At 39.9% G+C, this 13,770-nt stretch overlaps 1 protein-coding gene across 1 annotated transcript in view; it reads left to right on the top strand.

The window, feature by feature from the left end:
- The window catches only part of LOC127619914 (tumor protein D52-like), a 206,421-nt gene that overhangs the window by 16,603 nt on the left and 176,048 nt on the right, over window positions 1-13,770 (top strand). The gene's annotated exons all lie outside the window — the stretch shown is intronic.

Genomic DNA, 13,770 nt, shown 5'->3' with positions numbered 1-13,770 from the left:
GTTCTTGTCAGAACACAGAAAACATGGACTATTTTAATAATTTTGGGTCCTTTTTTTAAAGTGAGACACTTTCAGCTGCCATTGCATTGAAAAGAAGGACCACAATATTCATTCAAATATCTCCTTTTGTATTCCACAGAGGAAATGAAGTCATATGGGTTTAGAATGAGCAAATTTATGACAGAATTAAAAATTTTAGGGAGAACTATTCTTTTCTGAAAAGTTTTTAGTTACCGGTGCCATTGTAGAGATACCTTATTCACAGGCATATTTGTGTGTGCATGATTAATTTATTTCTCAATCGAATATTTCAGTCAACAGGGGTACTACTGAGTGTAGTATTCGACTGGTCGTGTGATCTCAACATGGCGTGGCCATGAGGATGCAGCCAGCTCCATGTAGAATAAAACAGAATTTGTCTCGAAGACTCTTATGACTGGAGTTTTAGTGAGTTTTAATTAGCAAAACATTACCTAGTTCACTATAAACATCAGGTAGCATGGGGTATTCAGATATCCACAGTGATATAACTGATAATTACCCCAAACCATGGTAGCAACCTGGCCCTGGTACTATGAAAGAATAGGGGCCATTCAAACACGCTGATGCAGTAAAGGCCCTTAAACATGGACACAGCAAGTACCATAAAATTTAGCAGTACTCTCAGGATTTAACAAACAGTCTTTGATCATAATGTCACTAATCCTGAATGGCCTCTGCTGGAAAGGAATTTATGTGCCTACTTATAGCATAAGTGCTCCAACGGTTCTTCACTATTAAAAAAACAGAGTAGGCACAGCATGGCAAACATGCCATTGGGAGCTTTACCTTGTTTAGTGCTTTCTCAGTCATTCTTGATGTTAGAAAGACCTCTGTTTAAAGAGAAATATTTTAATTTCAACCAATGCATGGATACATTGTCTTTGTACAATTCACAGTGATTCTGAGTTGTTGGACATCCTCAGTGTGGTAGATGCTAATATGGCATGACTCAGCTTTAAATGAAACATAAACGACAGATATCATGCTGCAGATGTCTTGTAAACAGTATGACAGATGCTAAGGGAGGTCAAATGACAGAGACAGAGCCAGTTCTGATAGTTCAATTAGTAGTGTTTGCTACTAATTGGTCAGGCATCACTATTATTATTCCTTATACATTTTGAACAAACGTCTACCCCTTATTGTTAAACTTTGCAGTGTTCCAGATACCTCAAATCATGTGGCTTTTACTTTTCTAACCAACATAATTTACAAATGTATTCATAGACATTGAAGGAGGGATCAGATATATAGGTACCAGAAATCATAAAGACTTAGGGGTGGGCTCTTTTGACTTGCACCAGTAAGCAACCTTCCAGAAGACCCTAGAAACCACCTGGCAAAACCCTAGCAACCACATAGCACACCATAGCAACTGCATAGTGATGTACTAAAAACCACTTGAGTTGTGTGGATTACTTTTATGCTGCCTTTATTTCCTTTATGTAGATTGAAAGTTCTGGAGCCCATTGCCTTGCATTGTATGAACAACACCCATGATATATCCTTCAAAATATCTTTGTTTCAGTTTTTCAGAAGAAAGAAATTCATACAAGTTGTAGACAGCATAAGGGTGAGTAAATGATGAGAGAATTGCAATTTTTTGGTGAACTATCTTTTGTATGTTATACACTGTTTTATTAGAGTAGAAGGGCTTGCAGTGGTTCAGTTTCTGGGGCATTGCATTACACATTACATCACCTCAGGGTGTGTCATGTGTAAAGTGCCTTTAAAAAAAGCCCCTTTAACAGTAAAAAGAAAACTTTCTTCATTTCCTCATTGAACAATTTTTTTTTAAAGGGCAACGAGTGTAAACTTCACATTGTGAAACACCCTTTTCTCTTAAAGTAACAGACTCCAAAACTCACCACAGTCAGATATATGGTATAAGTGCTATGCTAATATAACCCTTATAATTTAGAGATTGAAACATTTTGTAACAGGGTTCAATGGAAAGGAGGAGGCGAGAACCGGATGAGGCATCAAAGTAATGTTCTTAATAAACTGAAGCACAAAGACATTTGTGAACGCATACAGGGCAGCTGCCTGTAGCTCTCTCTCTCCCGATTAACCCGATTGGGGGCCGGGAGGGGGTCAAGGAGAGGGAGACAAGGGGAGGGAAAAACAAAACAACAAAAAGAGGAGAGGGAAAGGCCAATGCGGAGTTAGAGAGAGGAAAAACTTACTCGCCGGTACCCAGACACGTCACCGCCTGGTTCTCGATCACTCCTCCACCCTCTGGTGGGCAACAGTTGGTCCTCCCCGGGCTGACCAGAGCCAGTCCTCCGACCCCTGGCGGACGGAACACCCCTCAGCGTTTTGGTAGGTTACTCCTCCGCCCCTGGCCTCTACCCCTCCAGGCAGTTGGCATCAAGCCCCTCCTCCCCTCGCGAACGGCGGCCGTTCTTCCAACCCTGCCGCGTTTTGGCTGCCGTTAGGGATCTCCTCCGCACTTGGCAGCGGACCCACTGCTCCATGCGACCGGCAGTGAGCCCCTCCACCCCTCGTGGATGGCGGCCATTCCTCCACGTCCAGGCGGCCGGTAGCAACTCCTCGTCCCCCACCTTTAGGGTGATTGGTAGTGGCGAGGAGTCTACTACAGCGCATCCCTCCACCTTCCTGGGTTTCGGCACCAATGCAACAGGGTTCAGTGGAAAGGAGGAGGTGAGAACTGGAAGAAGCATCAAAGTAATGTTTTTAATCAACTTAAACACAAAGACACACAAACATAAGCGCATACAGGGCAGCTGGCTGTAGCTCTCTCTCTCCCGAACTGCAGCATCTCTTTGCACTTATCACTCTCCTCAGCAGATTAGCCCGATTGGGGGAAGGGCGTGCGTATTCAAGGCCCGGCCCCACCCTCCTCCTTGTCACACATTCAAACCTGTACATTTTAAATATTGATCTGAAAGCAAATGCAACTTAGCTTCAACTCAGACTCCAAATCAGAATGATTAATGTTCACCCGTTCTCTCTCTCTGTGGGCTTATTTTGCCACATTGTCATGGTTCTCAAATGGCAATATTAAGTAACACTCACTGAGAGTTAAACAGTCAGCTGCCATGTGGCAGTATGCTAGGCTGCCTGAATAGAGCTTTTTAAAATAGGTGTGTGTGTCTGTGTATTAAATGGCTTACTAAACACACAAAATAATGGCTAAACAAAAACAAAAAGACAAAAAGATTTCTGTGAAGATTAGGTCTGGGAGTTAGCTTAGTTTTAGGGGATTGAAGATATAATTGGCTCAGTATAAAAACTATCAAAGTAAATTTAAGGGCCCAACCACAATAGAAGAACAAAGAACAACATTTTGTCTCACAAAAACCCATACCCTTTATTCTGAACATGTAAAACAAACATTTTTCAGCCAAGAAATGGGTGAACTGGACTCTAATCATACAAAACATTAGCAAAATATGAAGCAGTTTTTTTCTTTCCTTCAGCCATAGAGACTTATCTTTAGGATAATCTACATCTACTCTCATGGGAACGTTGTCGTCTATCATGCTATCAAGAGCTCCAGTCCCAGTGGGTGGACATGCTGCAGTCTCCTCATTGTTTAATTGTGGGTGGAAATGCTCTTCAGGCACTGATCAGAGTGCTAATCTCTCTGATTGCAGACAGACAGATGTGTCAAATAGGACTCTAAGAATAACGTTCTTTGCGTCTTTATTCAGACACTTCCGAAGAGAACTGGGTTATCAAAGGACTATTTTTAGCATCTAACTTTAAATGATTTGTCACAGCCCCCCTCTGACGAAGCATTGCCACTGCTAAAAGACTCAGTGAGACAAATGCACAAGTTCTTCATCAAGGGATAAAAACTGTGTAGAACTGCACCTTGTCAAAATGTAGGCTGCATTTAGAGACTCCATTAAATGGCTTGATGAACGCACTCTTTTCTGTCCTGACATATTTCTTATTGAAACAAGAAGTATGGGCTGGACATATTGAAGGCATTGGCCCCATTTTTTCAAATTCCCAATAGCCTTTAATTTATGTCATAGCTGTAAACCAATGATTGGCTACTTGCTATTGCTAGATAGAGGAAGGTGGTATTAGGGGGAGTGGACATTCTCATTCTAGACATTTATTGGATAAAACATTTGATATGCCTTAGAGTGCAAGATAAGTCATGAATATTTCAGGTCTGTTGTATTGCAAGATAAAGACTGTACCTGCTTAAAGGTATTTCAACATGATCTCGTGGAAAATCGACATGTTGCTTCCAAAAGTTAATGTATCCTTAAATCAACCACATTCAGCTGAATTACTGACAAGAGTCATCCCCCATCAGACATCTTTGCATCAATTCAAGCATGCACGTATTTCCCGCTACTGACAGTACACTGCAAAAACAACCTCTGAAACACAGGATCTGATGTGTGTAAACCAGGAAGTAATCACTTTCACATAAACAACGGTGATTGAGATTAAGAAGTTACATTTTTACTTTAAAATCAAATTTTTACTCCATTGACAGTTAGGATCAGGGTTGGGTTTTGGTATAGGGGGGAATGGTTCATAGAAATATGTATTCGTGTTGACTGTGTTACATCATTTACAACTAAAAATGTGCAAAAACTAACTTTTGGCACTATTCTGTTGACATTTCACCAGAAGTTCACACGTGCCTATCCGTTAAGAAAACACTTCCAGCTTTGGCCACTGGGGGAAGTTATTTGAATTTCAGTAATCCCAGACCGACATCAGCAGCAAAACATTCAACCTATTGTTGATGAATTCAAAGTGTGATCAGTCTGGATACTTTTGCTGACTTTTAGGAGTACACTGACATATAGAGTAGATAACCTCAAAGATAACATACATGGACTTAAAAATATCAAACTCCATTTCTGATTTCATAGGGTCTGTAATGTTCCTTATGCTGATAACTGGCTCTGCTAAACCAACATATTGAAACTGTTGGAAGTCAACACTGATCATGTCTATTTTACTTTCTCTTTTAACCAAGGTTGAAATCAATGTTGAGCAGATCCAATAAATCACAGTAATCAGGCATTTCTTTGAGGATGAACTCAGTGTAGCTTGTCAGATGGTTTAACAGCTCACAAAGATTTATCTTTCCCTCAAGCTTCGATCAATTCTCCACCTTCATCTCCTCATATCTTTACCAAGAGCCTTTAGAGGAAATTGAAGGCAACCAACTCTCATTTGAACTATAGCAACAATAGCTTCCATATAGTAAGATGCTCTGTTGGAGCTTAATCCATTATCCTTTTTCAGCTTCTCCTCCACCATTCTGTTGTTATCTTCAAAGACTGTCTTGTCAGGTAAGGCACTCAGGAAGTCTGCTTGTCAGACATCAGACAGCTCTTGCCCCAGAGACACCCCAGGCTGTACAGTCTCAAGCTCTGGGGTCCTTCCCCACCCTTCAGACACCTTCAAACCCATCATGTGAAGAGGGTCGACTCCCCATGCCGCACTGCCTTTTGTCTGGATGGTATAAACACATCTCCAACATGCCTATTTGTGAGTGTTGAATTAATGGTTCAGACTACTCAGAACCAGTCTTCACAGAGATGAAAGGAGGCTTTGAAATTAAATAATTTTGGAAAATCAATGCTGCTTCAAATTCAACAAACCCTTTAGGCCCAAACCATACTGTTTAATCATGATTTCACACCTTTTTGCTTTCTGAAAGGTATCAATAACATAAAACATATGTTATGCATTCTAAGTGTTGCATCAAGGGGAGCTATAATGGTCATTAGCATCAACTGCCCCGTTCTACAGTCAGTTTTGCTTTTCAGGTTTATACTTTGAAACCGAAGAAAGAACAGGGTGTGATATCATTTTGAAAAGAATCTTGCCAAAAAAAAGATTTTTCCGGTTCATTTCTTCAATCAGTCAAGAACAGTTAAAAACCCTTTTCATTATCTTTTTATGGATTTTCTTTTTTTATTTACCACAAAATTCATCATAAAATTCAAGAACAGAAACCAGTGTGCATTATGACCACATATAGCATGTTAGCATCAGTGCTGTGAATGCAGAATGTAAACATGAGAAATTAGACATTATCTACTGCACTTTTTAATGTAACATTAGGGGATATTTCACATGTAGTCTTATATTTAAATGCTCCCCAGTGGTGTGGGCAGTCTCTGAATGTTTGCAAACAGTATACTGTTGCTCACCTGTTTCGACCATCTTTTTGGCGATGAGAGAACAAGAACCTGGCTGGTCAGAATATTGAAACCTTTACTGTCATTACAATGCAACAGTAATAACTTGGATAATGAAAGGGCTCGTTCACACCTAACATGTCCTTGGGCTAAAAAAGAAAGATGCAGCACCACGAACAGAGCAGGACACAGGTGTCTCGAGACATGTATTTAACAGTTTAAGTTCTTTTTGACTTGACACTGAAAAAACAGCGGCATGCGGTATAACTGTCAAAGACATCAATCAAGCTCATGTCTACATAGAAAAAAAAAATTGTGGACAGAGGCAAAAATGTGTTCTGCTTCTACTCACTGTAAAATACAAATCAAGACATGACCTTAAATTCAGTATCACAAAGACACCATCCTATTTTAAGGGACAATATTTTAAAAAAAAAAGTATCATCCAGCTCTAGATAAATGGAATAGTCTGTCTGGATTTCAGATTTGGGAGTGACTGGAATTCATGGCATATGGAAAACATTCCCATAGTAGCAGCAGTTGTGGCAGTTAGTGGCCTGATTTGCACTTTAGCTGCAAAATGAAATCAGTGCTGCCATTAATTAGCAATGCAAAGTGATCCTGAGGCCATGGGTTCCCTCTTTTGTCACAGGGCATTTGACTGATGCTAAACCTTTTCTGTCACACCTAAAACAGGATTTTCTCTTTCTGTCTCTCTCTCTCTCTCTCTCTCATTCAGGGGTGTAGATTCGAGGGGGGATGGGATCAATAATCAAAATAATAAGTACAACCACCCCCTCATGGCTCTCATTCTTTGGCATGTTGGCAGTGATGTTCAGATGTGTACTCACATGACATGGGGGTGGTGAGATCCAGACAAAGTTAAAAGCAAATTAGCATTGCGTCCTATTTAATAAACATCTGATTCATTTCACAAGGTTGTGGGCCTCTGAGCCAAGCCATGACTGCTTGTTTGATCAGTAACGGATTGTTTTTGGCTATCCAGTGTGGAAGAGGAGATCGCTCCCTGCAGTTAAATAGCTGTAATACAGGTCAGGACAAACAAATTGAGAAGGACCTGGCTGCAGTCTGCAGAATGAGGCAGGGCTACATATGGGGCGGAGCTACATGTGTCGCTCCGCCCATAACACTGGCATCTCAGTGTTGCCAGATTGGGTGGGCTACTTTCAATAGATTTGTGTGGTAAAATTAAGAATTTCCATTGCTCATGCAACTAAAATAAAGAATACGTCTCCACACACAATCATTCAATCAAATAGCCAGAACATGTGTTTAATCCTGTTCAGAGGAGCAACGAGTTGGCACACCCACCAGTGTGTTCTGAATGTGCGCGATCTGCAGATGAAGCTCGTAAATTTTTGTGGTGTTTAATGCTAGGACTTATCTGTGGAGTTTTTCTGGAGAAACTCAGTGGCGGCTGGCTAATAGAGGGCGCTAGGGCGCGAGAAGAGTTTTACAGGGCTTTTGAGTTGGTCTTGCGTAGGCATGAGGAGACTGACGTCTCTAACAACCCTGGCATTTTTAGGGGATTGGTGGATTTTGTTGCCTCCCTAGACATTGTGCTGGAGGAGAACCTTAAGACAGCTACGATTTTAAAGGCACATCAAAGATGATTCAAAAGGATCTGTTGGACTGCATGCTGTCAGTGCTTAAGGATTACATTCTGGAGGAAGTAAAGGCTGCTGATTTTATTGCCAAATCATGCAGACGAGATGACTGACATTTCCACCCACTGCTAACTGGAGCTTGTGTTACGCTACATTGATGCCAAAAGTAACATCCAAGAGTTCATTACCATCCAGAACACAACTGCCGACACCATCAGTACAGCGCTTCTGGACAGGTTAAGCACCATAATTCCAAATGGACAAAAGGCCTAAACTTATCACCAAAGTTTTTGATGGGGCTGCTATAATGAGGTGAGGCAACGACGAAGTGCAACGTAAGATAATGGATGTCTATGAAGGTGCTCACTACGTCCACTGCTATGCACATCAGCTGAACCTCATCATACAGCAGGCAACATTACACATCCCCAGAATCTGCACTTTTTTCCTGATCTTGGTGGATTTTTTGCTTTTTTCACCAGGTCACCCAAGCAAATCATCATGCTTGACCAAGTGGTTGTGCATAGACTCCCCAGAGCCTGTACAACATGGTGGAACTTCCACGGTTGGGCTGTTAACACTGTGTACTAGCACAAGGATGACCTCCTAAAGTGTTTCCAGACCATCAGAGAATCTGGGAACTTTGATCCTGCAGCTGTCAGAGAGGCTGGGGGCTTTGTGAGGATGCTAGAAGACAACGCTTCCTGTTTTTTCCTGGCATTGTTCCACAAGATCATGCCAAATGTAGACATGATGTTCAACAAAATTAGGAGAGGAACATTGACCCTGTCTGCATTAAAGCACTTGTCCAGAGATTCACAGATAGCATGCTAATGATCAGGTAAATAACTATATTTACTATTGGCTGATAAATCTGTTGTTGTTAGAAAGACAAGTTGCTCATTTCCAGCAGTCTGTAAAAGCCTAAATGTGCCTTGCCATCAAACTGAATGATTGTCATAGATCACATCACTTTATTCTTTGGACCAGAGCCTCCATTCTCTCTCTGTGAGGACAGTACATCTGACCAGCAGCACCAGCTCATAAAGCGAGGATGCTGGGACCAGGAGAACAACAGAGGCTGGCTACAGAGGTCAAATAAATTAAACAGACACAGAATGTTACCACAGTTGACTTCGGTCAAATGATGCAGCTAGCTGTCTGCAATTTAAGGTTGCATTCTTATTTTTGTTCACTCTGTAGATTCCAGGTTTATCACAGTAAGCAACATGATTTATTTTTTTGTCATCCACACTCATAAGAAAAGGAATTCATTGTATAAGGCATACTCACATGTAACAGAAAATAGGTGGTTTATTTATTGACATGCACCTGTAGACCATGTTTTGTTGGGGAAACCAACAGAAAGTTTAAGACCAGTAGAAGTAAACATACTGTAAAGTGCAATTAAGAATACTGGTGTTAAAACCTTAGTAATCATATAATTGACATGGACATAGCCATGTGTTCAGTCAGAATCACTTTCATCAAAATAGCTTTATTGTAAATGTATCACGATGTATATTTTACAGGTATGTGATACCATCATGATGCACGCAAAGGAGCGGTCCTCCTTCAACAAGCACCTCATCAGCGCAACACTGTTGCATGGAGAGTTGTTCCCACAACCGCCACTGGAGAAATTGCACCTTTGAATTTCTCCCATGACCTGATGCCTGATGCCTTTTGGCTAGAAGCTTAATGCTGAAGAGAACAGTGCAGGAAATATTGTGAAGTTGGCACTCATTGTGATCACAGACAGTAGTATCATAAAGTAACATGACTTAAAAGTGACTTGCATTTGCTGCTCTTCCTTGACTCATGGATGTGCGTACAGGAACACAAAATGATTAAAGATCAGCAGTGTTATGTCACAATGACAGCTTTCAAGGAACTTTGACAGTTCTGTGTATTAGAGAAATCACCATACTTAAATGACTATAAAGATTTACAGTTGTTTTTTTTTTGTGTGTTTTAAGCAATCAGTGGGCTGAAAAACATCAATCAAATATGATTCATAGACATACATGATAGGAGATGTGGTCATCGTTGCTGGTGTGTTATCATTGTTTGAGAGATATTGAAGAGTTGAGACAAACCATTTGATGGTGCTTACTTGTATGTGATATCCAATCCTAAATTCCATGGATTTTACCCTACGTTAAAAGTGAGGAACAGATCAGGATTTATAAAGGTTGAAACTGACGTAAAAATGTTCTTAAAACAAATGCCAACTAAAAATGATGTATATGTGTTATTTGTGTTTGGTGCTCAAGCCTGTATGCCTCATGCAATATTCCTTATTTTCCATGTAACTGACTATTTATTGACTGGTGTTGGTTTCTGTGTTCATATCAATTAGAAAGTATTTTTTAGTCCAACGAGATAACGGAGCACACATTTTTGGAGTGAGGAGGAGAGATGATCGTTTACAATCCTTCAAAGAAATGAATATGAATCAATATAGAAGTGAAAGCATTGCAACTATCATAAGAATGGCATAACAATTTTCATCAGTTCATCAAAAATGATCAGGCTACACTATTTTAAAACGCATCTCTTATCATGTACACCAATAAAAGTTGACCGAGCCAATGAGTAAGTTATGGGCAGGCGACACGTGCAGCCACGGCCCAATGTGTTGCCCCGCCCGATTCTGCAAGCCGCAGCCAGGGATACTTCGACAAATTTGCTGTTATTATCATCCCCACGCTTAAATATATACTACACATTGGGCATTTTTTTGTTTCTTTCCACACTTGCATACATTTATCTGTGTTTATAATAAGCACTTTGACAATCATTAAAGGTAGAGTAAATGTTTGTTTTCAAAGATCTGTATAATTTGACTGGATAGCTATTGGTTAGACCTCAAAACAATGGAAATAAAACTAAGGCTTGTAACAGCGACACATTAAACTTCTTGTTATTTCTCAACGCTGGCTGAAAATGTCTGCCATTAATCTAAATAACACACCTAGGGCCACTTTCTCACGTCACCATTCAGCGGTGCTGGCCCTCAGCCTATGAGTGCGTGGCATGACACAGAGTGTGACCAACACTTGATCCCGAACACCCATGGTGTTTATCTCTGAGCAGAACACGACAAGAAGAGGAGCTATTGTGAACATGATGTACCTTCACACCCCTTCCTGTTTACCTCCTCTTCGTCACACACAAATGCGAAGACATAGATACGAGGTGCACTTACCTACAGACAGCATGACTAATGTGGACACAAAATATGTTCAAGAAAATTTCACATACGAATTAAGCTTAAACCAACAGTATTTTGGCAACAGTATAAACAGACATCAGACAGTTTTCTCTTTAAGGTCAACCACTGTTATAGTGAAGAAAGTTTGAAGAGAATCTTGCAGAGCAGTTTAAATGTAGTCAAACCTTAATAAACTTTGATTCTATCATGATTATGAGCATAGACATCTAATACAGGGATCTGCAATGGGGCACTGAGGGGGATTCACCAATTATTGTTAAATGTTTTGGAAAATGGGAAAAAAAACTGTTAAACAAAAATATTATATAACATGTTAATTTCAAAGTTAATGCGTAAACACATGCGATTCATTATAAAAGTTTAATACGTACATTTTTCTTAATCGCGATTAACGCATTTACCATTAGTAAAGCATAAACCAGCATAAACACTGGTTTGAAGGGTGGAAACTTCACGATGTGTCCGCAAAGTTGCACACACCTCAAACACAGACACACACACACAACAGTGATTCAGTGTCAGTGATAACGTGATGGAGAAAGGAGATCTTTACACTAGATGTCCAAAACAAGCCCAAATGGAACTTGTGATAGAACTCAAGTAATGCACATTTTAATTACCACAGAAACAAGTCAAGTCTTAACCATCACCAAAACGCAAAATGAGACAATTTTGTCTGTAAGCGCTTTTCATGTGGAGTTCAAAACAGCGCTTGACGCTGGTGTTAACGCTCTGACACAAATCATGGATAAGGCTTAATGATTTCTGTAACAAAGCGGATAGCCAGCAGCTGATTAATATTGTGGAGGATTTGAGTTTAAGAGATTTAATGCCCATCGCAATGAATATGCAACCTAAAGTTAGCACTTTGTTAGGATGTTTTGTGTGGCTGCTATTTAGTCAAACTCCCACTTAGACTTTGGTGATATTTTAGTGCATTTCTATCTTTATACTGAGGAAGGTTTTGTTTGGAAAATGTTAAAGCATTATATTGTTACATATTGTTTGTTTTATTTAAGATGAAGTGCATTTTGACTGGAAAAGAAGTATATTTAGAGTCAAATTTCAGCACTTTCAAAATCAGCTATTAATCGCAATTAACTACAGAAAATTATGCGATTAATTGCGATAAAGCTTTTAATTGACTGGCAGCATTAAAGTAAAGACATTTATAGTTAATGTATAAATCTAAATTCTGTCATTATTTCATCACCCTCATGTTGTTCCAAACCCCTATGATTTTCTTCTGTGAAATGCAAAAGATAGATTAACTTCAGTCACCATTCATAAGCTTCAATTAAATTGAACATTGTGCTAAACATCTCCTTTATGTTAAATGGAAGAAAAAAAAGTTATACGTGTTTGAATCAAGACAATGAGTACATTTTCATTTTTGGAGAAACCAATACTTTAAAATGCAACACTCATTTTTATACAAAATGAAACAGGATCCCTGCTCCATCTCTTTTATCAACAAGGGGCCCTTGGCCTGAAAATCGTTGAAGACCCCGACTATAATTAATAGAGCACTCCAGAATGCTCTATTTTCAGCAACCAGTTCAAATTAAAAAGACTGATCAGCTTGACATTTCCTCAATCTCTTGATATTTTTCCACACACACATCACACTCACTGTTGAACTTCCTGTGACGGGCCCGGGCCCTCCAGGGCCGGTTGCGGATCCAGTGCAGCTTTCGGGACAGTTCCATGGCTGTGCGCCAGAATGTGCCCACAGGAAGTCATCGACCAGCATCAGCCTAAACTCATCCTCTTGTCCTCAAACCATGAGCTCATATCCAGGCCAAGCATTTGAACCATTATGTGTCCTTGTCCTCTTCTATGTTGCTCACTAAGGCTGCGTATCCCTCGTCTCAACAAGTGTGTTTGCATTGCCGAAAATCGATATTTTATGCATGAGTCAGAGGAACCCAACTCCCTCTGCTGCTGCGACACAGACAGCACAGAGTGCGTTTTGATCCAGGGATCATCACCTATCCATGGCTAGTAGCTGGACACACACACACACACGAAATGTGACTCTCCTTGTCTCCTGGACAAAGAAAAGGATAGAATACCAGACTAGGAAACACACACTCACAACCTTGCATATCTTTGACTCCTGTGTGCCTGAAAATTGCATTTTGCAAGTTCACTCAATGTGTTAAAATAGCTTGAGATCATGTTTCAGATCAAAAGATAACAGATTCACTTCAAGTACTTATTAAAGATACTCTATTACAAATAAGACGTTGTAGGAATTTTTTTTTATTTTATGACTATAAATTAGTAAATGGAATAAGTGAAACCTGGCAAACTATAATGTATACAGAAATATAAGAGCCTTTTATATAAACATACAAATACATAGACAACTAAAACTTGGTTCAAAAGTGTAAAATGCCTTACAATAGTTTCTTCTCATCAGTCAAATGATGCTGAAGGAGTAAACTAAAGTAGCTGAAGACCTATGATGCCTCCTTGTGGTCTTCTCATATTCAGCACATTCACCATTGAACATTATCTGAACAGAAAGGAGAACTTTATATTTCCGGAGGGAAATGCGAATACTAGTGCTTGCCCATGCAAAAGCAGCCATATATGGGCAATGTGTTTGCCAAGATTTGGTTGTTAGCACGTTTAGGGTGGCTGCTACTTGCCCAATTCATACAAGCTGAAATGGGTCCCTAACTCAGAAAACACCACAAACAAGAAT

Source organism: Xyrauchen texanus, chromosome 26 (assembly GCF_025860055.1).
Source record: "Xyrauchen texanus isolate HMW12.3.18 chromosome 26, RBS_HiC_50CHRs, whole genome shotgun sequence".
NCBI classification, from domain to species: Eukaryota; Metazoa; Chordata; class Actinopteri; order Cypriniformes; family Catostomidae; genus Xyrauchen; species Xyrauchen texanus.
This window is presented reverse-complemented; position numbering and strand designations above follow the sequence as displayed.